At 49.8% G+C, this 25167-nt stretch overlaps 1 long non-coding RNA gene across 1 annotated transcript in view; it reads right to left on the bottom strand.

Annotated features, from left to right (window-relative positions):
* Window positions 1-25167, bottom strand: part of LOC123352393 — a 128363-nt gene that overhangs the window by 5094 nt on the left and 98102 nt on the right. Inside the window, exon 4 of the long non-coding RNA XR_006574158.1 lies at window positions 1396-1553. This is a non-coding gene — a long non-coding RNA (uncharacterized LOC123352393). The remainder of the gene's footprint in view (window positions 1-1395; window positions 1554-25167) is intronic.

Here is a 25167-nt window from a genome sequence, read left to right as displayed (position 1 = left end):
CATTGCTCATTTTCACCACACCAGAGCAATACTTCATATTATTAGGCTTGGGGATAAAAGCTATTAGTCGGATTAGTCAATCAATGTTTCTACAGTGCATTGAGGGAAAAACAAAGCGCTACATATGCCCGAAGCATCATGACTGAAAATGAAGATGCTCATTTCAAAATAAATACATCATTGATATTTACAAGGAGGCCCAAACAAATCTACTAACCTTAGAAAATAAATTATGGCCTGTTCCAGCGCCAATTGATTTCAGTGGACTCTGCATCGGCCACTTACAGCTAACCCTGGCAGAGAAACTGACTCAACAGCTTGGTGGTTAGGGCACTCGCCTGGGATGTGGGAGACCCAGGTTTAGGCCCAGAGCAAAGAATTTTGGGGCCCTGGATGCTACGGAAAGGGGGGCTCCCACCTTCCTTAAAGCACCCCCTCCTCATACATACCCCACCCCATATTGACCCCCAGATGCCCCTCCCACTCCACTTCTATCCCAGTAACCCTCCACCAGCCCCCTCTTATCCTCCAAGCACATCCCAGTAGCCCTGACATACATCCTGTTCACCACTCACCTCCAACATACCCCACAACCCTCTTGGCTACTCTCCACTCCCGGCTCAGCGCTCGGCTCCCATCCCTGCCGCCCAACTCCACTCGCTCCCATGGCTCAGCCCTGCTCAGGTTTGGCGCAGCCACACCTCTGCCACGACGGTAGGGCAGCTGGGCCAAATTTGAGTGAGTGGTGTGACCTGGCATTCAGGGGCGTAGCACCCCTCAGTTTTGGGTTTTGTTTGTTTTTGTGGTCGTCAGGGGCCCCCATGCAAGTGCACTGAGCGCACATTGGTTAATCCAGGCCTGTCCACGGTCTAAGTCCCAGCTCTGAATCAGGCAGACCATGGATTTGAACCTGTCTCCCACACTTCCCTGGTGGGTGTCCTCGCTATCAGGCTTTTGGCTATACTGGGGTAGGGACATTGGAGGGCCCTGTCCTTCTTTTACTCTGGTTTTCTTTAAAAAGTTTGAAAGGTCTCTGCATGTTCCACATTGGAACAAAACCTAACACCCAAACCTAGATATGTTTCACAAAACAGACTTCCAGCCAGCCCTAGTGAATCTCTCTAATATTTCAAGGACGCTCATGCTATATTTTCTCTGTCACGTGTAAGTCTATTCATATTGGTTACTGTTTTTATGTTGCATCTCTTCTTTCCTGCTGCTCATCGGTCTTCGATTTAGCGTGCAAACTCTTTGGGGCAGAGACTGCCTTTTATTATGTAGCTGTGCAGCACCTACCACAAACAGGGTTCGATCCTCACTGGAGCCTCTGAGTGCTACTGTAATAGAAATTATTAATCATGATAATAATCAGCCCAGGTCCCAATGAAAACGTACCCATATCACCACCACCAATGGCTCCCTGTTGGCATTCTCATTAAAGAGGCCAAGAACTGGATGAAGCATAAAGCATGATCTAGTCTTTCGTTATCTCCAAGGTAGAGTTGAAGCATATGGATGGGATGGGTGGCTTGCTCTGTCACCGCTGTAATATCCTGAGAATAAATAAATAAAGACTCTGAAACAGGAGGAGACAGACTCCAAAGCATCCTTCCCAATTTTAAAAGAGCACAGTGCATGCTTGTGGGAGCTTGGAGTTTACTGACTGTCGGGTGAATGCTCCTGCAGTGCAGACATGATCAATAAAGCTCATGGTTATGCACCTCACTATCAACCCTCAGTGCCTTGATTTAAGGAGCTCCCTCCTGGGGAGGCAGCAGCTGCTTTGGCTGGGTCTGTTGTGAGGATAATCAGAGGGCTTCATCTCCGGGGCTCTTGAGCCAGCCCCTTTCACCAGCACCAAACTCACACCAGGATATTTTCTTAAAGAGAAAGGAAGGGTGAGATTTGCCTGCCCATTGCACAGAATGCCTGTAGAAGAGTACCCTTCTCAGGGAGAAAGGCAATGCTGCCTTGCTGGTGAGGGAAGGGCAAAGGGATCAAGGGAAAATGAACCTGTTTAAAATGGACTGTCTGATAAACAGTAGGAAGGGACGAAGGATGAGGAAGATGGATTACAGGCTGCACTGTAACACTTGAACTGATGTGGAGGCTGTCCACGTTAAGCCGTGTAAATCAGCACCCACAGACTTCAACGCCAACGTACAGCAGCTGAGAGTTGCTCAGTCTGACCCTTGCATGACCATAACACATTCCACTGCAAACGTGGTGGAAAATATAGCGAAGCACTAACAAAATCATTGCATTGTTTATTTTTCTTGGCAAATAACTCAAAAACCAAGCGATAAAAGGGCCAAGATTCTCAGCTGGTGTAAGCTGGTGTAGCTCCATTGACGACTTCCTGGGATTTGTTTAACGTTTAGTCAGGGGTAGGCAAACTACGGCCCGAGGGCTGCACCCGGCCCTTCAGACATTTTAATCTGGCCCTCGAGCTTCCGCTGGGGAGCAGGCTCTGGGGCTTGCCCCACTCCAGCCGGCGAGCAGGGTCAGGAGTTGGCACAGCTCTATGTGGCTCCTGGAAGCAGCAGCATGTCCCCACTCCAGCTCCTACACATAGGGGCAGCCAGGGGGCTCCTCACACTGCCCCTGCCCCCAAGCGCAGCCCTCCACGGGAACCACAGCCAATGGGAGCTGCAGGGGTGGCGCCTGTGGACGGAGCAATGCGCAGAGCCGCCTGGCCATGCCTCTGCCTAGGAGCTGAAGCAGGGACATGCTGCCACTTCTGGGAGCTGCTTGAGGTAAGCGCTGCCCGGAGCCTGCACCCCTGTCCCCGTTCTGGGCCCCAATCCCCTGCACCAGCCCTGATCCCTCTCCCACCCTCCAAACCCCTTGGTCCCACCCCAGAGCACCCTCCTGCACCCCCAGCCCCTCATCTCCAGCCCAAGCCCTCACCTCCCCACCCCAACGCCTGCCCCAGCCCGGAGCCCCCTCCTGCACCCTGAACTACTCATTTCTGGCCCCACCTCAAAGCCCGCACCCTCAGCTGGAGCCCTCACCCCAACCCCCAATTTCATGAGCATTCATGGCCCCCTATACAATTTTCATACCCAGATGTTGCCCTCGGGCCAAAACGTTTGCCCACCCCTGATCAGATAGCAAGGGTGAAAAATCTGGACAGGGGGTGGGGAGTATTAAGTGCCTGTAAGAAAAAGCCCCAAATAACAGGACCGTCTTGATACAATCAGGACATCTGGTCACTCAACATGGATCCATTGTCTTCAACTGAGCTATACCAATTTACACCAGCTGAGCATCTGGCCCAGAGCCTGAAATGAAACCTCTACAAGAGACACTTCCCATATTAGGAAACTTCAGGCTCAATTCTCCTCTAATTCACTTCAATGTAATTAGTCTGGGATTACACTGTTGTAACTGAGATCAGAATCAGGCCCCTCCTGCCTTGAGACATCACTCCAAAATATCTCCAGACACAGTGCCTGGCTCTCCATTCATCTACACCAGTGGAAAAATCAGGAGCAACTCTCGGGAAATCAATGGTGTTTACACCATGTCAAACCAGCACAAGTCAGAGGAGGATCAGGCTCTTGGCTCCACCTTTATTAGAAGCCCCGCCTCCACTCAGCAACTCATTTTTGGTAGTCCCTGGAGGAAGGCCAGGATAAAAATTGCAACTGTTCCAAACTTCCAACAAAGCAGCAAGACAAGACCTGCCCTAATATGAGGCATGCTCTCCAGCCCCCCGCCCCCATCCAATCCTACACCTGCGCCACTCCCATCTGCTACAATCAGACTGGGTTCAGACAACACTAATACCCCATTGCTTTGCCTCAATTAGGTCTGGGCACACTGGGCTCGGCTCACCCTGACCAAAAGGGAATGGGGCCTATTTAGGGTGACCAGACAGCAAATGTGAAAAATCGGGACAGGGAGTGGGGGGTAATAGGAGCCTATATAAGAAAAAGACCCAAAAATCAGGACTGTCCCTATAAAATCGGGACATCTGGTCACCCTAGGCCTATTGCCATCAGCGCCCCACAGCCCCGACCTCAGACACTCCTGTAATGAATTTGGAAAGTCTCTTCCCAGGCTCCGGCCTCTTGAAATTCTGCACACTAATAATATTGCAACTAATTTACATCCGAGATGGGGATTGAGTGGCAGCTGTTGCTATGGCGACCATCTCCCGAGCCCTGGCTCCTAGCGGCTGAGCGCAGCTGAGAGATCAAAAGATTCTAAACAAGCTCCTCCAACTCAGGCGGATCTGTGGCCAATTCTAGCCGCCCCTGCATTACACATGCTCCGGTCTCCTACGCCCGGCCCTCCCAATACCAGAGCAGAGAGCTGCCCATTATCAGGCAGGCTAGCAGTCCACATGCTGTGCTCTGTGGCAAGGCAAATGCAATGCATACTTGGAGCAGGCTGGAGTCTGAACCACACAGAAGGCATGGGCTTACACACGGGTCTAGTTCCAACCCTGAAGCTTTCACAGGGGTTAGAAGCAAATCCCCAACACCCAAATCCAGACATCCAATGGGAATACACTCTGCTCCTGCCCCTCCTCCCTGCAGCGAGACTCATGAAACCTCCCTCTACTACATGAGATAGCATACAGGGACTGATGAAGGGGAGCAAAGGAAGCTGGCTGATAGCTGGGAGACTCACCAGACACATCCGTCTCCAAAGCTGAGGCTCAGGCAAGTGGGTTGGTGAGAGGTTCACTGTGAACATCCCATAGCTCTAGGCCAGACACCTTGGGGCTGAGGGCTTCCTCTCCATTTCTTTGTCCTTGGTTTCACCCTCTCCACCACCAAGCAAATGTGCCCCCCAGTCATCACGCAGTGTTGCCAACTCTTGTGATTTTAATCAACATTTGGTGTTTTTCTTAAAGCACCAGCTCCTGGAGTCAGGTGATTGTGTGATCTGCTTTCATTTAAAAAAAAAAACCCACAAAACCCAACTTTCTAGCCCTCGTGTTTATGGAGAAAAGCCTGATCACATGAACTCGCAAGGCTCCAGGCCTCCAACACCAGAAGGCTAATTATTTTTAAAATGTCATGATTTTTAACTGCTTGGGATTGTCAACATTACCTTGAATGGACACTTCCCTCACCCCAACCAGACTGGGCCTTTCTTTTCAGGAGGAACCTGGCTTAACTCATGAAACCTGGAGCCTCTGTGAAGGTGTCACTGCCCCCTTATTATAACCTCCCAGCTCCCCACACACAGGTCTCACATCCCCATGATTACTCTTGAGCCAGCGGGACTGAAATGATCTTCCTTAGAAGAGCAGAGAGCACCATCTTCACCACATAAAGAGACAGCAGGAGTCTGAACCTGGCTCTTCTATAGGACCAAGCATGAACCATATCACAAGACCAGAAACTGGATGTTTCTCTAAAAGATCTGCTCTAGGAATTATACTGGGAAGTTCTCTGGCCAGTGTTATATGGGAGGTCAGACTACATGATCAAAATGGTCCCTTCCGCCCTTGGAATCTATGAAGCTATAAAGTAGGCCCCAGGGCCTAGACTCTAAGCAAGGAAGCCTGCCAGGTAGGCCCCAGGCCAAGCTCCAGACAAACAGCAGGAGAGTCAGAGTATACTGTAGGCACATGTGGAGACCTAGATGCGTCAGATTATTTCACCTGCCAACCTTGCTCTGGACAAACCTTTGCCACCCTTTAGAACAATGCTGTGCCCTGAGGTACCCAGCAGATGCATTCATCTGAATTTATCTCAGAGTCCATGCGTAAGTACATCTGGGCCATTGGTACCCACAGCATGGGCCAGATTCTGATCTTGGCTATAATTCAGTTCCAGTTCCACTGATGTACTTCGGAGCATCTCGCCTTCTGTCTGTTTATATACAATGCATGTGTCCCCTGCCAGGGGTGTCCTCTCCCTCCTGTATTTATATGGCCACCAGGTATGTTTCCCCGAGTATATGAATGCCACCCCAAGGGTACATGTGTGTCCTGCCCAGCACCTTATCCACAATGAAAGGCATTCTGCATGCTTTATGATCTATTTATTCCTCTCCCAGCCCTCAGCTGCCCACTCTGGCTGCCTTGTTATGAAAGTCACTCACACCAGGGAAAAACTGACTCAGACCTTCCAAGATAAGGAGCCCACATCTGCAGCCCCACTCAACAGGAATGCGATCAAAATAGTGACCAGGAAGCAGGGCGGGGGTGGAGGAGAGATTTTTCTCTGCTGACTACCATGGATTGCTGCTGTGGAATGATTGCAACCGTCAGACTCAGCTGGGGTCACCCTGAAGGATTTTCCCTGGCTGATCCGAGGCTGGGACAGAGCGAGCGTTAAGAAAACGGAAAATTCTTGGCTGCTTTGGGCCTCCCTTAGCACAGACTGATGATTTAGGACCTTCCCTTCCTCCCACAGGGTCAGCTCCTTCAAGTTGCTGAGCACCCTCAACTCCTGTCAGATTCAGCAGCGGGCAGGACGGGGCTGAGACTTTGCCCAATGGCTTTAGGACGCCAGGGCAGGAACAGAGTTACAAACCCGGCCAAGTGTGTGAATGCAAAGATGCAGAGGAGGCAACAGGGAGCAGCTAACCTAGAGACCAGCCTTCCTTCCTCCTAGGTCATAAGCTCCCTGCGGCAGGGACTGTTGTCTGTTACTTATCCGGACAGTGTCTAGCTCAACACTACTGTGATCTTTGAATGGTGTTCTCAGATGACACCATAATAATCAATGTATTACATGACCCCAACCCCACCTAGAACCAGTGAAGCATTTCTGTGGAGACATTACATACATGTGAGTGCACATTTTCTTCCTAAGAATCCTAACATTTGTCACCCTCTGATTCCCCTTAAAGACTATTTGGGCGAGTTGGAATTTTTCAAAATTTCAGTGAGGTTTCCCATTTTGAAAAATTTCCCCACCCTCCCCTCCCAGCCAATTATAGCACCTCATTAGCGCCCACTAACCAGATCAGATCCACCCCCAGCATAGACTAAAATACTATGGAGGTGAGAGCCACTAAAGAGGACCTACCCCATGCACCTCCTCATGTCTTCGAAACACACACCTCTGTGTGTGTCCTTTTTTGGTGGACTGTGATACCACCTTTCTGCATCTAACTATTTTTGCATATGCTGTAGGTGCTTATACAGTGCCCATCGCCTTGGGCTCTCAGCACCTTATTGATCATCAGTCCTTACTCCTGTGGCAGCTTCACACAATAACAGTTTAAACAGCTATCACCACCATGGAACAGGTGGCTTGGCAACCACCATGGTCCTTACAGCAGAGATCTCAAGAGCACTTCCCATCAACAAAGACAATTGCGACTGGCTCAACTCTCAAGAAATGTGGGCATGGCTGCAGTTGGATACCAAGTTGTGTTTTTAATGAGTGTTGGTTAACCTATGTGAACTGACACAATCAGACGGGACAAATATTTATTCCAGGATACAAATATTTGTATCCTGTCCACACTAGAATTTACAGTCACGTTAGCTAACATATTAAACCGATTCAAGTCCAGACATATCTTGAGATTCAAGATGACCCCCTCAAGGCTGGAGAAGTTGACCATCTAAACAGCAGAAGTATGTCTGGGCAGTTTAGTACAACATTGAGAGACTGGGGAGGGTGACGGGCAGTGACCTTAAGCAATTAGCTTCCATGTGAAATATCATGACCATATCTATTATTTTCACTTGCCATCATTTCAAGCTTCATTGAGCTACATCCCACATCATCGTTCTTGTCACCAATGTATGCAGAGCACGATATACAAGGCCAGAGTTCTACAATCCTTGTTTGACCAGCCCTATGAGTCATTCACTGTAGACCCTCTTGCAGGTAGTGAGCACTGCTTCTGCAGACTAGGAACCTTCACCATATCAGGAATGGGGGAGGACGGGATGGACGGTACTTTTCCATTATCATTCTTTCCCGTGCTAACATTCTGGAGGCGAACTTTCAGAAGGCACCTTGGGAGAAGAATGAAGTTCCTGCCCTTGCAGCAACATGAGGTACATATCTCGTATGGAGACACAGGATGCATGAAGAGATAAAATGCTACTTCTTTTAAACCCTCAAGTGAATAAAAAAACCTGATACAAACATTACAGACCAAATTCTGCCCTTATTTGCACCTGTTCAGTCCCACTGAGTTCAGTTGGTATGCACGGGATCAGGAACAAACTATTGATGTACTGCGTACCAGATGCTAGATGGGTGTAAGTCAACATAGTTCCACTGAAATCAATGGAGCTTTGCTGATTTACACCAGCCAAGGGTCTGGCCCAGCAGCCCCAATTTTCAAACACACACTTAACAGGACATCCAGATCCCACCATTTGCAGGGTCTGGATGTGTTGTTCAGCCATCCATGATTGAAAGTCTCCTCCCTTAAGGGATGAAGAGGAATAGCTCAGATCCTGCTCCATTTAAGTCAACAGGACATTGCCATTGATTTCAGTGGGAGCAGAAGCAGGCCCAGACAAAGAAAGAGAAATTGGTCAGGAAAATCAGATGCAACCCCCTTCTCCACCTCCCCAGGAAATGCATAACAGTTGGGTACCAAAGGTTTGCCCAAGGCCCTGATGCTCAGAAGCACTCATGCCCATGCGCACCCAGATGCACAGCTGACCAAGTCAGTGACAGATGGGGGAGATAAGTAATATCAAGCCAGGAAACAGCTCCTCTAAGATTTAATCTCCCTGCTATCTGCTGAAAGATCGGAGCTCCTGGTTCCTGTTGGGCTTCCCATTTATTACTCTAACATTTAGCAGGTGCCTGGCTCAGGGGACGCAGTCACCTGGAGGTCTGGAAATCCATTGTGTCTGGATCACAGCCCCATCCCAGAGATGGTATTTTTAAGAAAATATAGAGGGGGAAAGAGCACTGGAGAAGGTTAAAGAAAAGAGGGAGAGGTGGGGGAAATACCACCTGCTTATTGATCTGGCGATATGAAAGGGGTTTTTCTTCTGGTTCCTGGGCTGGAGACAGGAATCTATTGGATAAAACTCTTTGCTCTCCTGCTGCCCTGGTTTCAGCCTCTGCAGGCTGCTGTTTAATTAGCTGAGCATTAGCAGAAAGGCAGCTGTGCAGCAGAGGAGGGGCATGCTTTCTGCAGCTGATATACACCCAGTCCATTAGGGGCGTGCTGTTATTGAAAGACTCTGGTCAATGCCATATCAGCTGAACCATCCTTAGGTCTCCTCTTTGCTCCCAACACCCCCACCCCCCTGTCAAATGGGCTGAATGCTACTGAAATCAGCCAAGAAGTGAAAGTGAGCAACCCCTAGTGAAAGAAGCCGACATGCACAGACAGCTCTTTGATTTACATGCAGCAGCACAAGCAACAGTCCCTTCTCCTCCCCTCCATATTCCTGGCTCCCCCCCGCCCCCAAGTTGCTGTGCATTCATTCCTCCAGCTGCAGCTTCTCTTTCAAGTGACAGAAGAGGGAGGCAGGCTTCCAGCTCCAGCCCGGACTCCAATCCCAACTTTGGTGTTATCAATCCCCTGAACTTGGGCTTTGCAGTAACTGCTACCGAGCCAGCCAGCCACACAGCAGCCAGCTTACAGAAATCAGCTCCAGACGCCAGCAAGGGAATTCTCCATGCACTTTAAACCATGCTTATTGCTGGTGACCGGTGTTTTTTGGGTTGGGTTTTTTGGCTACCATTAACTGCTTCTCTCCTGAATTGCCTGCAACCACACAAAACCTGCCACAACATTGAGGATGAGATTCTGATCTCACTAGTGTAAATCTGGAGTGGCTCCACTTACACCAGTTTAAATTAGTTCAGAATCTGGCTCTGAACAGGCCCCTTAAGGTTTAATACCCCCCGCTATTTGCCTGCTTTAATACACTCAGCAGCCAATGTCATGCCTTTAGCATCTGTTTGCATCTTATCGATGAAAAATTAAACTCATTAGAGGAGGATTTTCTGCTATTTTCAAAAGCTATTTTCCCAAATTAAATTAATAGACCAATTTTCACCTCTCCAGAGTCAGTGTCTATAACCTGCTCTGTGTCTCTAGGATCCTAGGAAAGGTGCTCCAAAATGCTCAGATACCATAGCGATGGGCACGGACTAAGAACAGCACATTTAATCAATTGAGCCCCAACATCCCCTTGAGCAGAACAGTGTTATCACCATATTACAGACAGGGAAACTGAGGCACACGGCAATGCTTGGCTGAGGTCACACAGGGAGTACGTGACAAAGCCGCGGCTAGAACCCAGGAGTCCTGTCTCCCAGTAGAGTGACCAGATGTCCCAGTTTTATAGGGACAGTCCTGATATCTGGGGTTTTGTTTTCTATAGGCAAATTATTACCCCCCACCCCCTCTCCCAATTTTTCACACTTGCAATCTGGTCACCCTGTCTCTCAGCCTGCTGCTCTAACCACTCAAGCAGGAATATTAAGGGGCTAAAGTTTGCAAAAACTGTTTTAATTGCCAGGAATAAACGCGAGGCCAGATCCCCCACTGGTGCAACTCAGCATAGCACCCTTAAAGAAATGTAGCTCCATTGATGTTAAGGGAGTTACATTGATTTCCACCACCAGGGGATCTGTCCCAAGACAGCTATTCCCCCCGCAAAGGATTCAAGGCATAGAGGGCAAGTTATTAGTACAAAATAAACATTTCAAGCAAAACCATGAGACAGCTGCTTCAGCTGTTTTCATTACGTGATATTATCAGTAAGATAACTCAGCTCAGCCATGGAGGCTCAAGCAGCACCTCTATACTACCCTGCCAGCACTTCACTTACTAGTGTCAGCACGCCTGTAACTCTTATGGATCTGGCATGGCCCTACAAAAACACCCTAGTACCACCAGTGCCATTGCAGAAAGCGCGAATCAAGTACCTGTTCTTCATCTCCTTTCTTTACCAGTGCTTCAGACTGAGGTCTAAGCTGGTAGGAAAGGAAGAGGAAAGTTAGCTACCCTGCTTTCTTGCATTGCTGCTGTTTTTCTGTAGACGTGGGCTCTAAGTGTCATAGATTCAGACTTTAAGGTCAGAAGGAAACGTCATGATCATCTAGTCTGACCTCCTGCACATCACAAGCCACAGAACCTCACCCGCCCACTCCTGTAATAGACCCCTAGCCTCTGGCTGAGTTACTGAAGTCCTCAAATCATCTTTTCAGACTATGCCCAGTTACCTGTCCGGCACGAAAGTCAGCGAGCGTGGTTAAGGGGACGTGAGCTTACCCACGCCAGCAGCATTCCCCAGGCTGAAGGTTCAAAGCACAACGCAACATAATAATGCACATGCCGGGCCATATGCAGAGGAGACATCTAAGAGGCAGGTCAGTACCCTGGCGTGAGGAACTGTGTGTTGGTCTAACTGAGGCACCAGGAAGCCAAAAAAAAGGTACAAATGGAAGTGGAAGACAGAGTGGAACCTTAGTGTAAGTCATTCCACCTGTGAGCTGCCGTTTCTGGGCCCCCCGTGCAACCAAGCTGGGGAAACAAAAGTGAGAATGCATTCCTCCTGGGACCGCATGGAGCCGGAGACAGCCAGGGGATAGTGAAAAGATACCATGCCGCCTTAAATGGGTGCACATACGCCTGGGCCTGAGAGTTACACCAGCTCAGACACCCTCAGATCCAGTTACGGACATGAATCTTACACTGCCTTGCATAGAACAGCGGCATTTAGCCCGTTACATGGGCCGGATGAAATTCATGGGAAATCGGGGCTATGCTGGAGAGGGTGGGGGGCTGAATTATGGAGAATGCAGAACAAAGCAGGAGAATTTGCAACCTCATCCTGAAATTGTCTCCTCTGGCTAAGTGTAGCTAGAACCAACTTCTTGCTACGACGACTCCTGTAATACAGTAAAGGTAACGGCTGGAGCCCTTCACGGGCGGCTTTGTCCCTCTGGGTTTCTAGGTGGTGAACTGGCCAGTAAAGGGATGAGCACTCTAGGGATAACCTCTCCCGGAGAATGATGCGCCCACACAATGACACTACATCCACACAACTGGCGCGCACATGTGCGGAACAACAGGCACACAATGGGGCGCATGTGCTGACAATAAGTCACAAAATGACTTGTGTACACAGAGAAACACAATGGCATAGAAGGCACCTACACACAGAATGAGGCTCACCTACAGAATTATACGCACTGAGTATTTTGCCTACACATACTCACAAAACTACACCCCCACAGATGTAGACACCAGTCCACTCTCCCCCCCCCCCCACACACACACAATATCAATGTCACACTCTTACTCAAAGAACAACATACAGTGGCTGCCAGGAAGGAGTATCTGTTTGCAAATGTTGACTGCAGCATGTTAGGAGGAATTCCCTCAGTTATTTCCCTCACGGACACTCTTGGCGAGGGGGTGAGCAGTGGGATCTCAGTCTCAGAGACCCCTGTGTGGGAATTGGTGGCAAATGCTGACTTTTTAAAAGGTGACTCCCCTGTGCTAACAAACCACTACATATGCACAACGCCCCCCAGCTGATTCTCGCTCGCAATGGGACATTCAAAAGAGCGTAGGGCGGTGGGCACCCAACTTCCACTGAATTGTAACTCCCTTTGGTATGTGTGAGGGGGTGGGGTGGACTGGTGCCTGCATCTGTGGGTGTGTAGTTTTGTGAGTACATGTAGGCAATACTCAGTGCACATGTGCACACACACAAAATCCCATCCACTCATCGACGCACTACTCAACAAGTGCCAACACACACAGCATCAATTCACAACACAGATTTGTTCTCCAAGGTAATCCACCCGGGGCTGCCTCATCCCAGCCCCCTAGAACTCAGTGGGAACTCTGCTCCTCACAGGTATGCTGGAAAGCCTTGTGCTTGGGAGTCTGGGGGTAATTATATGCCAGGGGAGTGCCTGACTCAAATCCTTCCTGACCCAAGGCTGCAGAGTTCTACTGATCGATCACGCAGATGCGCTTTCATTTTCCTCAGGCGTTTCGCTGACGGATGGAAAAATCAATGCCCCACAGAAGAGAAAAGTGAGAGGGGGGCGGAGAGAGGAAGAAAGTGAGAGAAGGGGGTGGAGGGAGAGAGAAAGAAGGAAGAGCAAGGAGGCAGGAGCAGAGGGAGAAAGATCAGAGGAGTGGATGGAGAATTGAGAAGAAACTAGGGGAACAAGGCTGGGTTTTGAGGTGTCTTTGGCTATCCCCCTCTGCATCTGCTCAGCACCAGGGCCTCCAAGCCTCTCCCTGGACCGAGCCAATACAGAGCAAGGATTCTGTCAAGCGCCTAGAGCACAATCTGCTCTCATATGCAGAGCTCCCATGGTTCCCATCGACAGCTCACAGCACCCAGGGTGGAAGCCTCACACAAGTGCCATGGGCAGAAACCCCTCTTGGGTGCCCAGATGTTTTCTGCAGAGGCACCTCCCACTTGGCACATGGATGGCATCCGCAGTTGTTGCTCAGGGAGAGATTTGGGGATGGAATCCCTTATCTTCCTCCATTTGAAGCGTACAGATTGCAAGCCGCTCTGCTGATACACCAGGCCCTTGCGATTCAATCCCCAACCACCCGCCAATCTGGAACTAGAATATGTCTGCCAATGCATCTCCATCCTGGCTGGCAATGAACCCTGCTCTCCCAGTAATGAGCCTCTTTGGAGCAGAGAATAAAGAGTGTGTTGTTTATTCACATGAATAATGATTAAGCTGAGACCCACACAACTCGTTGCACTTCTAAGGCCAGTGGATTCCAGGGGGACAGTCAGAAGGTTCTGCATTAGCCTCTCACCCTGGGTTTCCTGACTCTCTTCATATTATTTACAATTAGGTCTGAACTGTTCATGTGACAATGTCAGGTTCTGACCCACCTACACTCAGGAACATTTCACCTCCAATCCCCTGGACCCGGACCAAATGTTCTATTGAGCAGCACAGCTTGATTCAGACAGGTTGGGATTTTCCAGTGTATTGTATCCCTAGCAATAATTAACACTGCAGCGATGAGACGGGCTTTTAATAGATTTCACTGCCACGGCCCCATCACGGTACCTGTTCTAGGAGCAGAGATTCATCTGACACCCTTGGAACTCATTGACTCTGTGGTCTTGACCTCTAATATCACCTGCTATGCCAACCCTGCCCCCTCAGTTCTGCCAGTGCACCTCACTTCAGCCATGCCACCAGCCCTGTGGTCTGAGTCACACACAGCCCTGCCAACACACCTTACCTGATCAGCATCGCCCCTTGCCCTCTGAGTGGGGGCCATATCGTTTTATCAATGCACCCCAGTCCTCACCTGCTCCTTCCTGCCATGCCAGTTCTGGGGCTCTTGATCAGAGCCTGCTAAGTATGCCAAATTCCGTGGTGGTTTTGTGATGGACTACGAGAAAACCACCACTCTTTCACTGGCAGTCTGATTGGAATTTGTATTCCTGTCTCAAGAGGAGAAGGCAGTGAGTGCCCTGTTACTGCATGTGCCTTCCAGCCTTGGCCAGCGTTCTGCCCATTTGACTAGCCCCGTAATTAATGGCTGTAGGGAGCGTGCCTAACATTTACAGCACAGGACTGAGTTAGGAATCCTGGGGTCTCATCCTGACTCTGCCACTGAGTGATCTTGGGCAAGTAATTTAACTTCCCTGTACCTCAGTTTCCCCTTCTGTAAAATGGGGATAAATCATATTTGCTGCCAGAGGTGTTAGGAGGCTGTTCTTTACTGATTTCAGCAAAGTGCTTTGCTGCATGCAGGATGCCAGGGGAGCATGAATATTGTAACTGCCAAATGCTAACAGATCAGAGTCAACAAGGTTTCCCAGTCATCCAGCCACATGCAACCCTTCCATGCGTATCCAGTTACGTCAAAGGCTCTGGTTATTCATCACGGTAAGAAGACAGAGGGCCCAATTAACTCCCCAAAGAGCAGAATTTGTATTAGAAGAACTTTCTGGCTGGCATTATCTGTGCTTCCAAAAGGCCTACGAGCCCTAAACCTCCCCTCAGAGAAGTGTGACTAGAGGAGAACAAGTACAGAGAAACAATCTAAACAAAAGCCATGGAGCTAACCTGGCGCACGCTCCAACGCTGCTATAACACTTGGCTTCCCTTACCATCTCTTCCTCACCCCTCACCTGTTAGTTTGAGGCTGGATTCTGCCCCCCTTACTGATGCAGAGCAGAGTCACTAGCCCCACTGGTTCCAATGGAACAAGGCAGACCTGGGCCTTTGGACTGTGAGCTGCTCAGAGAAAGGATCTTGGCTGCAAAGCACCTTGCACGTGCAAGCTAGGTCGCCCAACCTCTCTCCTCCTCCTCTCACGCTGAAGTGCCTGGTAGGCATTAACCCACAAATGAATGACCTAAACGGGACTGGCTGAGCCCAGGAGGTTCGCATCAGCCCAAAGGGGTAAAGAGCTCAGCTGCAGAGAAAGCGTGGGCTTAAGGGGCTGATCCTGTGAGTTAAGGCGTTCGGCACCTCATAGGATCAGGCCTCACATCTGCAGTGAAACCCTTCTCCAATGGACTCCCATCCACCCACCCACCACAAGTACAGAGAAGCAATGGCCCATAGGCAACGGGGTCCGTCTAATTCTTTGGACCACCTTGCACAGAGCATCTAGCAGTGACTTGAGGCCTGCTGTCGAGGAGACGGAGCAAACCCCACTTTGCACTGCCACAGAGATCACGGTGCCGCTCATAGCTCCCGGGACATCAACAGCATCCTGAACTGATGAGTGTCAGACCCTAGGAGTGGAAGCCGGCAAAGCCCTTTAAACATGGGACGCTGGCTCCTCCACTCTGGGAACCACCTGGCTTACCCCAGGCAGACAGGAAAGCTTCTCTCCTCCATAGCCCCCAGTGTAAACCCCTGTGTTCTTCCTTTCCTCATGGGGACCCCTCCACCGCCACACGTTCTTTACCACATGCCTCCAGACCACCCCTCTTCTCAGCACTGTCTTCACACTATGCCTGCCGAGTCTCAAGGATCCCTCAATCCCCACCCCCCAGTTCTGCATCTCTCCTTCCATCAGAGCCTGAGTCCGGCAACCCACGGACTTCAAAGGATCGTGCAGCTAAGCCCCAGTGAGGCAGGAGCTATGGCAAGCCTCCCTTCACCAAGGGAAGGTCTGATTTCCCCATGACTGTCCAGCTGCACCTGGAGGATCCTGGCTGCGGGGTGCAAGGCGTGGGGGGGCAGCGTTCTGCACAGCGGCTGCAGGGATATGCAGCCAGTTGGCAATGCCATTGCTTTTCCCGCGCTCCTGGAGCCCATGGGGATGAGAAAAACCTTGAAGAATGCCTAACAAACCCTCTCTCTCAATTTCAGCAGAACTGGGAACAGTCCCTGGATTAGAGCTACGGGCTTCAAGAGGAGCTGATGAGCGAGAGAGCCGAGGGCTGGAGTCACTACGACTGAAAAGGGAACACTGCGTATTATAAATAGCTGCCTAGCTGGCAGCACATCTGTTTCAGGCGCAGGCTCCGGGAGGCTGTGCGCGGTCTGGTTTGGCTATTCTGAGGGGGAGATTTTAAACTCGTTCGTTACCATCATTGTTCGCAGAGGAGACAGGAATCCCAGCGAGGTTTGGTTTGTATTGTAGAATGTGGGCGAGTTTCCAGTGAAGGGGCAAATTTTGCTGGGAAAAGGCCAGGGCTGGTGGGGGCAATTGCCGTTGCACCTCCTGCCTCCTCTGCTAGCCCAAAACATGGCTAGCGAGTCCAGAAAACAGATCAATAATACAACAAATAGTAACGATAGTTACACTGGCAGGGAACATGGCTCAAAAGTCATCCATGGGAAGAGGGAGTCAGGACTCCAGGGTTCTGTGCCTGGCTCTCCCACTGACCAGCAGGGGCCCTCGGGAAAGTCACTGAGGGCAAAAAGTTTTCAAAAGTGGCTGCTGATTTGAGGTGCCTCAAGGTGGCATTTCCAAAGGCACTGAGCACTGGCCTTGCGCTGCTGGGACTGAGAGCAGAGGGAGGCCGGAGCTGAGCACTTAAATAAATCAGTGGGATTTTCATTTTATTTATTTATTTAAGACAAAGACAATCAAGGCACCTCAAAACCAGTGGCCGTTTTTGAAAAACATTGGCCTTAATCTCAGTGGCTCAGTTGCCCCATGTGGAAAATGAGGGATGACCCGGCACCCTCCTACAGCCCGGGCCTTGTGAACAAGTCAAGCTTCCATTTGCAAAATTGCCTTGAGATCCCGCACTGAGGCACACTCTGGAATGATGAAGCAGTACACAGAGCAGCGGCTCCCTTCGTCTCAGAGCCCAAAACCATCACAGGTTATGGGCCTGATCTGACAGCCAGTGCTGGGCACCCTCAACTCCATTAAGGGACCCACCCCGCAAAGCGCCAAGTGCCGCTGGCAAGCAGATGAGTGACATCTCCAAGAGCGAAGCACCTTGCACAATCAGTCCCTCCTGATCGGCGGCTCAGCCCTTCTCAGGATCTGGCCTGAAGCAAACAGGAAGTGAGGCACTCAGCACTGCACAAAATAGAGCCGGTGAGTGTGAGCCGATGGCCCTTACCTCATGGAGGTAAATGGGAGCTTCGGCTGAGCAAGGGCCAATGTGGGTCAGAGATCCAGGCAATGGGATATTGAGGTGGATCTGAGGCATTTCAGTCACGGATGAGGGGACGCTAAATACACACAGGAACAAGCTACCCAAGCCCTGTAACGAAATACCTGGCTGGGTAATGGCAGCTCAGTGCCTCAAGGAGAGCCACACTCAGCTTTTGTGAGAACTGACCCTGGCTGAAACACACCAGCCTGGATCCAAATCTACTGGCCCACCCTTTGCCATCAGGCCAACGACGGTAACACGAGCGCTACTGACACGCTCAAAAGGACCGATCCCCGGGCTAGTGGGCAAAGTGAGTATTGAGCATCTAGAGCAAGAACTGCAGGACTGGGCCAGAACCGATTCACTCATCACGGACGTGCGGCCCCTGGTGGAGCCGAGGCTGGCGTGTGGCTAAAAACAGAAGCAAGCCCAATATCCTTGTCCCTAGTTTGTGGGGAGGGACGTCGGGACAGGGATGGTACTGCTCCACAGGAGGCAGGGGACAGCAGGAAGACGAGAGTTTAGAAAGTTTTCTGCAGGCACCCGCGCCCGGAGCACTGGGAGAGAACTGTTGCTTGTCGGCGGCAGACGACTGCGTGTCAAGAAGCAACAGGGGGAAAGTGGGGAGTGGGAGAGAACTCAGAGGAGGGGAAGCAGAGAGTGGGAGAGAAATGATGGGGGGGGAACAAACAGAAGTGGGGGGGAACCGTTGGGCAGCAGCAGGGCAGGCTGGCTCCCCAGCCTGAGCTCTGTCCTCACAGCCCAGCGATGGCTCATTAATCACTCAGCACAGCTACAAGAACGAAGGGCCTTCCGAGCCTCCGCCAATCCCCGCGCTGTTACTAGGGAAACGACCTTTACCCTTCAGAGGCTTCAAAGGCTCTCTCTTTTTTTTCTGGATTTCTTTTTCTTTTTTTTTTTTTCCTTTTTCAGTTGTTGTATTTTTTTTTTCCGGGAACAGTTGGCACCAGGGCTCAGATCATGTGAAAAGAGAGCGAGAGAGAGAGACAGACAGACAGAGGAGAAAGATAATCAAGAGAACAAGTGGAATCGCGACGGTTTGCGAGGCGGATGGGCTTCTGAAAGGAGGCGGGGGGGAACAGAAAGAAGAAAGGGGAGATAACTAGTGAAAATCATTATTTATATAGGGAGAGTTTGCAAACCCGCTTTGCATCTGTCATAAATTATTCATCTGTATATTTCTCCCCACCCTCCTCTCTCGTTAGGAAGCTACAAAGGGGCTGGCACATTGGTTGTGGCGGTGGTTGGTGGCGTTAAGGACGTGTTGCCAGAGCTGGAGCCTCTTCAAATATCCTCCCGTCACCACCATCTGCAGAAAGGGCAGACTCCGTCCAAAGGGTTAGGTTATCGTTTTAAACAAGGGTTCCAAACTCTCCTGCACGCCTGGGCGCACACATGAAATCACCAATGGGAGGATCCAGAGAAGCGCACCCTGAAGGGCAGAGTGAAAGTGAAACTGACTAGGGGGCTTCACTGGCCCAAAATCAAAGGATGCTGAAATGTGATGCAGCTGCTGTCACCCTCTCGTCTTGTGTTTGGAAGAAGGCCCCTTAACCACCCAGATTCAGTTAATGCAAACAGAGCGACCTCCCTTGGGTGGGTGGTGGTTGTTTTTTTTCTTTTTTGGCAGGAGAAGATGGCCGAGCAGGGTTGATTACTCTTCTCCACACTATGGAAAAATCTTAGATCTGGCAAGGACTCCTTCCATCCTCTCCTGCAGCCATCTAGGTTACAGGCATCCTTGCAGGAACTGCATCCCACCTCCTCCCATCCACATCTAGGACCCTCTGCAGCGCATCTCCTCTTGCACCCACTCAGGGGACACATACCCGGTGAAGAGAGGGTATTATAGGGATCCGACTACCTTCCCCTATGCCCATTCAGGACATTCACATCTTCTGCACCCCATGGACTCTCCTACCCAGCATAAAAGTTAGAGGCTGTACTGGGCTCCTGCCATCTCCTGCACACATAGCAGCACAGAGACTATACTTACCTCCTACCCACCTACTCTAGCGGTCACACCTGCACACCTCCCAATCTGTGCAAGGACTGTCGCGTGTTGCTACCATCTCCAAATGCTCCAGTCCCATCATAAAGTAGAGTTCAGGGCCGGTCCCAGACTACTATGCCCTCATGCTCCTGGAAGCCGCAGGACACATTCAGGGCTGCTCTTGTCTCACGCACATGCCTCAGTGCAAGAACTACGGTTGCCCTCTCCTCCTGCCCGCACGCACAGCCGTGCAAGGATTGACAAGGGCTGCAAACATCTCCTTCTGTACCCAGGCCTTCATGCACAAAGCAAGTACGCCAGTGCTCATTGAGCATATGGCTGCATGTCTGCCAGCCCAGGAGCAATGTCGATGAGGAATGAGAATGGCAAGAAGAATCCAGTCTGGAAGAGCACACAGTGTTGGGAACAGAACAGACAGCTCCTTGTCTAATTAAAAACTTCTGATCTCCTCTCACGATACACAGAACAGAAACGTGGGCTCTCACCCTGGAGAGAGAGGAAAAGCTAGGAGCTGGAGAACACAAAGGGCTTCCGGATAACGTACGGAAAGACGGGAGAACCGGCAAACAAGCAGGCAGCCAATGAAGGGGGGAAGAGAAGACTGGGGAATTGTACACGGCAATGGCCTGCCCAGGGTAGAAGAAGAGATGTTGGAGACACAGATCAACGGAGAAAAGAGGATCAACTCATACATGGCTCAGAGCAAGGAGAGAACAATTCTCTGGACCCTGCATGGATGGTCATGATGATATAATAATGGGAGAAGGGGCGTGTTGTGATTTAACCATAGGAAGGGAGGAGGTAAGCTAGCTGGCCTTGGGTTTGCTATTAGTTATGGTCTTGTTCCATGCTGGTACATGGCAACTCGATACCATGGCGATGGCAGTGTAAGGAACACAAGAGCTCGAATGGATCTGCTTGCCGTTCCTTTACATGGCTGCACGTGTCCAAAGTATTTATGAGTCACGGGAAATATAATTTGATGCTGAAGGGAGTAGTGGCGGAGCACTGTGCGTACAAATATAAAGTAGTGGGGAGAAAAGGACAGTCTACAACAGGCATTTGCTATAGACCTGCAGGACTTCAAAGGGTGGGGGGGGGGGAAGAGAGAGAGAGAAAATACACACAAAAAAGATTCCTGACCTGACTATCAAAAAGCTTGCAAACACAAGATACTTGTACTCATGGGGCACCTTAACTACCCAGACATCTGTTGGGTGACATGCATCAAAACCTAGCCAAAGCAGCTCCTTAGCTATGGAGAGGACAATTTAAGGATCAAGGAAGGAGACAAAGATCAAGGATCTACTCACCAATTGAGGATGCGAGTTACAAGGGCGCTTAGCATGGCATGATCACAAGCTGCCCCGTCCCCCTCAGTGTCTGCTCTCCATTCACTTTTCTTTCCATTTAGCGGATCACCTCCTAACTAAACTCACCCACACACACCCAAAAAAATTGTGACGCTAACAAGTCCTGTAACGAACACATACAATGAATGCTAGCCAAAGAAAAGGTCAGATTTGCAGGTGCACAGGACAAGTCAGGGCATAAGGAATGCCACACCCACAATGTGCGCCCTGGCCCAGGGACAGCCCAGAATCAAGAGGGGAAGAATAACCCCTGCTCCTTCCTTGTGTGGTGCTGGCACTCCTGGGAGATGCTAGGTGCCTGAAAGGAGGTAGGGAGGGGCAGGGTCATGCTCCACATTGCATCCAGCCAGGCATGGAGGAGGGGACCAGGCAGCAGGTTATGCTGGTGTGCAATGCACAGGAGCACCTGGGGAGAAATCCAAGTCTGTCCGGATCCCCTCCTGGGACTGACCGCTGCACGGCCTCTACTACCCACTGAAACATGGCTGATGGTGCCTAGGACAGAGCTTGCCCCAGACCAGAAGGGAGATAATGTAGGCCAGGTTTCCATAAGAGCTCAGCATGTTGGCTGCTCAGCTCTTAGGGCCAGATTTTCCCCAAATGTCACCCTAGGAGCGGGGCACTGCTGAGAATCTGGCCTGGATCGTGGTGCCGAGCACTTGAAATCTGCCCCTTAATCTCGCCATAGCTCCATCCCCCATTTGTAACATTGGGGATAATATTTCCCTGACCCACAAGGCAGCTGAGAGGATAAAAGTAGAGCACAGACTCTCCTTTTCTTCCTCTGGGTCTCTAATGCAGGGAGGAGTTTGGGTAATGGTTACTGGGAGCTCTTTAAATCAAGTCACCGAGACTTTACTGTGAGGTACAAATAGGGTGACCAGACATCAAATGTGAAAAATCAGGACAAGGAGGGGAGGGGGGTAAATAGGAGCCTATATAAGAAAAAGACCCAAAAATTGGGACTGTCCCTATAAAATTGGGACATCTGGTCACCCTAGGTACAAAACTATGGGTTTGGATGGTCAAGATTTTTTTTTTAATGCCTATGTGATCTAGGAACCTAAAATGCATTTTTTCCCCCAAAGTGATTTAGGACCAGATTTTTAAATGTATGTAGGTTCCTAAAGATGCAAATTGAAAACCCCACTAAGAGCCCATCTGCATTTTTAGGCATCAAACTACCTTTAAAAATCTGGCCCCTGGCCATTTGGGAACCTAAGTCTCATTGCAAGTCAATGACACTTAGGTGGTTTCGAAAGCTTTCCCCGGTGTCTGCATTGTAAGAGTATCTACACAGTGCTCGGTCTTTTCCCAGCATACACTCACTGGGCTCACACCTGCATTTATAGCATCCTATGAATAAGCGGCTCTGCTCCATAGGGACGGGTCCTGCAAGGTAGCTGCATCCACCGAAAGATTTTTCCAACTTTCGTTAAGTGCAACTTAGAAAAGAAAAGATGAAATTTGGGGAGGGGAAAAAACTGCCCTTTTCAGCTGAATTTCCACAAGTGTCTTACATTTTGCATACCATTGGTGTGCCCAATTTGCTGGTGCCAAGGAAGCCTTGTGCATGTGCATGAAAATTTTGCAGGGGCAATTTAAGAGGTGCCTTGGAAAAAACCACAGCTCTTAAAAAGGTTAAAGCAGCAGCAAACTGCCCCATTTCAAGGATGACCAAGTGCCTGTTAGTTTCTAAAAGCAGCCAGCATCTCCTCCCATGGCTGAAACACCAGACGTCAGATACAGCACGTGTCTATTTATCAGGAGAAAAGCCGAATATTTCCGCTAACACAAGATTATTGCCGGCGCTGGGATTTTTCCCTAACCTCCAGCTACAATGCTCTGAAAGTGGAACCGCATACAAAATATACCTCTCCCCCCACCACCACCCACTCTCAGGGTTGGGTCCCCGTTTCCTCCACAATAAACAATTTTGCATATATTTAAGCCTCCCTACTCTGGTTTTCAACCCTTTTCACTTCCACCTTCCCCACCAAAGAAATTACAAAAATCCCTCATTTATCTCTTTTTTTCCTTGCACCTCCATCTATCAGTGTTTCAAAGGCAGTCTCCTTGAATGTAGAGTGGAGCAGGAGATGGGGAACTTTAATGGGAATCCACTCCTGACTGTGCAAACCCACACAGAGCGAGGACAGGAGAGGCTGCATTTGCATACATATTAAACGAGAGCAGTAAAAAATGCAGACGTGCAAACCATTTGGACATGGCTTGCCTCGGCAATGCGCCCTGCCAGGGAATCAATCTTGTAGTTTCTTAAAGGGGAAAAACCTGCAACTGAATGAAAATGCAGAGCTAGAAAGGCTCCTGATTGGGAATGTGTTCGATCTTTCAGGGACGATCCATCCTTCTGCCTTCGCTCAAAAGGGCTTCTGTGCAAAGGTTACTGCGTAGGAGAGAGCTGAGACGGGGGCGCCCCGCTCCAGACTCCTCCTCATGCCAGGGGCGTGTTGCACCATGGTTTTCCACACAGCCACCACGCACTCCAAGCAAGAGGGGTCATGTGGTCTGACAACCAGAAGGAGCCTGTATTCTAATCCCACCTCAGCCACTAATGCGCTGTGTGATTTCAGGCAAGTGACTCCATCTCCTTGTGCCTTAGCCAAGCTCACGAGGAGGAGTTGAGCGGCAGGAACCTCACTGAAAAGCAGATGCCACACTTGAGCTGAATTTTGCTAGAGAAACCACCACCCAGACAGTTAAGAATCCCAAGTCATTTTGCAGCCCCACCAGAAGTTAACTCTTTCAATATGGAAAAAGGAACAAATTTGACGCCCCGGATTGGCCAATCCTCTGTCCCTGGGAACTGGGAGTTCCATAAATCAAGACACGGACTTGATAGTGAGGATCATGAACACTGGCTTGATCCAGAATCAATGGGAGTCTTTCCACTGACTTCTGTGGGTTCTCAACGAGGCCTACGGTCTGTATTGATTGTGTCCGAGCAATATGAGTATCCGTACATTAACCTCACAAAGTTCTCTCCCCGCTCACACTGGGTTAAGTGTCTAATTTGTCATGGGTTCTCTGGAGGGTCTCATATCTTCTGTTATTCCAAAGTCCTGCTCAGGAGATGTTCTGAATGTCCTCGGGTCAGGACATTACAACCAACAGGACAAATACAATAGGGCACAACAAATACTTCCTGGGCATGTTAGCTGTTATGTGATGGACCAGATTTTGCAATCCTTATGCAGGCAAATCTAAGGACCTCAAGGTCTGCAGGTTCAGATGCGTAAAGACTGCAAGATCAGTAACAATTTTCTGACACTGAAGGAATTGTAAAGATAAGAGCAATATTCAGGGAGTAGCAAAGAGTCCTGTGGCACCTTATAGACTAACAGACGTTTTGCAGCATGAGCTTTCGTGGGTGAATACCCACTTCTTCAGAGTGAAGATGCAGAATACAATGAATATTTCTCATCTGCACCTGTGGGGGATATTTGGGACAGATGGTCTGGTTCTGCATAACCATTTTGAATGAGATATATATTTACTCGCTGCTGAAAAAATGGCTTTCAACATGTGTGTCAAGTTTTGCCTACACACCCGTAGTGACAGAAAAACAAGGGTTCATTATTCAGGGTGTACGACAAGGAATTTCTGAGGAACATGGCTAGTTCAGGACACTCTTGAATATTTCATGCATGAGCTTTGCATCACATGTGTGTGATCCGTACACACTTTTGCTGGCAATGGACACTTGTCAGTAACCACTGCTTTGCATCATTATTTTGGGGAAGTTCTCTGGCCAGTGGTATGCAGAGGTCAGACTAGAGCACAGCGGTCCCCCTTCTGGCCTTAGAATCTGTGAATCATTCCTAAAGCTTTGATTTTTCTGCAAATGTTCCTCTGAAAGGCAGGACCGTGCAGGAGGCTTCTATCCAGCCCTCAAAGTCCTGACAAATCCCCATGAGATTAGAGCAAGAAGTGACTTTGGATAATCACCTGAAAAGTGAAGATATTCACTATCCTCTCCCCAAGCCTGCAATCTTCAGAGAAGTCTCACGACAGACACCAAGTAACGGGGACTCAAGAGCATCCTTGAGAGACAAGGCGGGTGAGGTAATATCTTGTATTGGACCAACTTCTACTGGTGAAAGAGAACAAACTTCTGAGCTACACAGAGCTCTTCTCCTGGGGCCAGCACGGCTACAACCACATTGCAAACATTAATGGTGTCTTGTCTCCCTGTGCTTAAGAGGCAGCATGTGGTGCCCTTTAAAAACTATTAAGTGCAGGTGAAA

Source organism: Mauremys mutica, chromosome 18 (genome assembly GCF_020497125.1).
Source record: "Mauremys mutica isolate MM-2020 ecotype Southern chromosome 18, ASM2049712v1, whole genome shotgun sequence".
NCBI lineage: Eukaryota > Metazoa > Chordata > Testudines > Geoemydidae > Mauremys > Mauremys mutica.
Note: the sequence above shows the minus strand (reverse complement) of the source record. Positions and strands in the feature narration are given on the sequence as shown.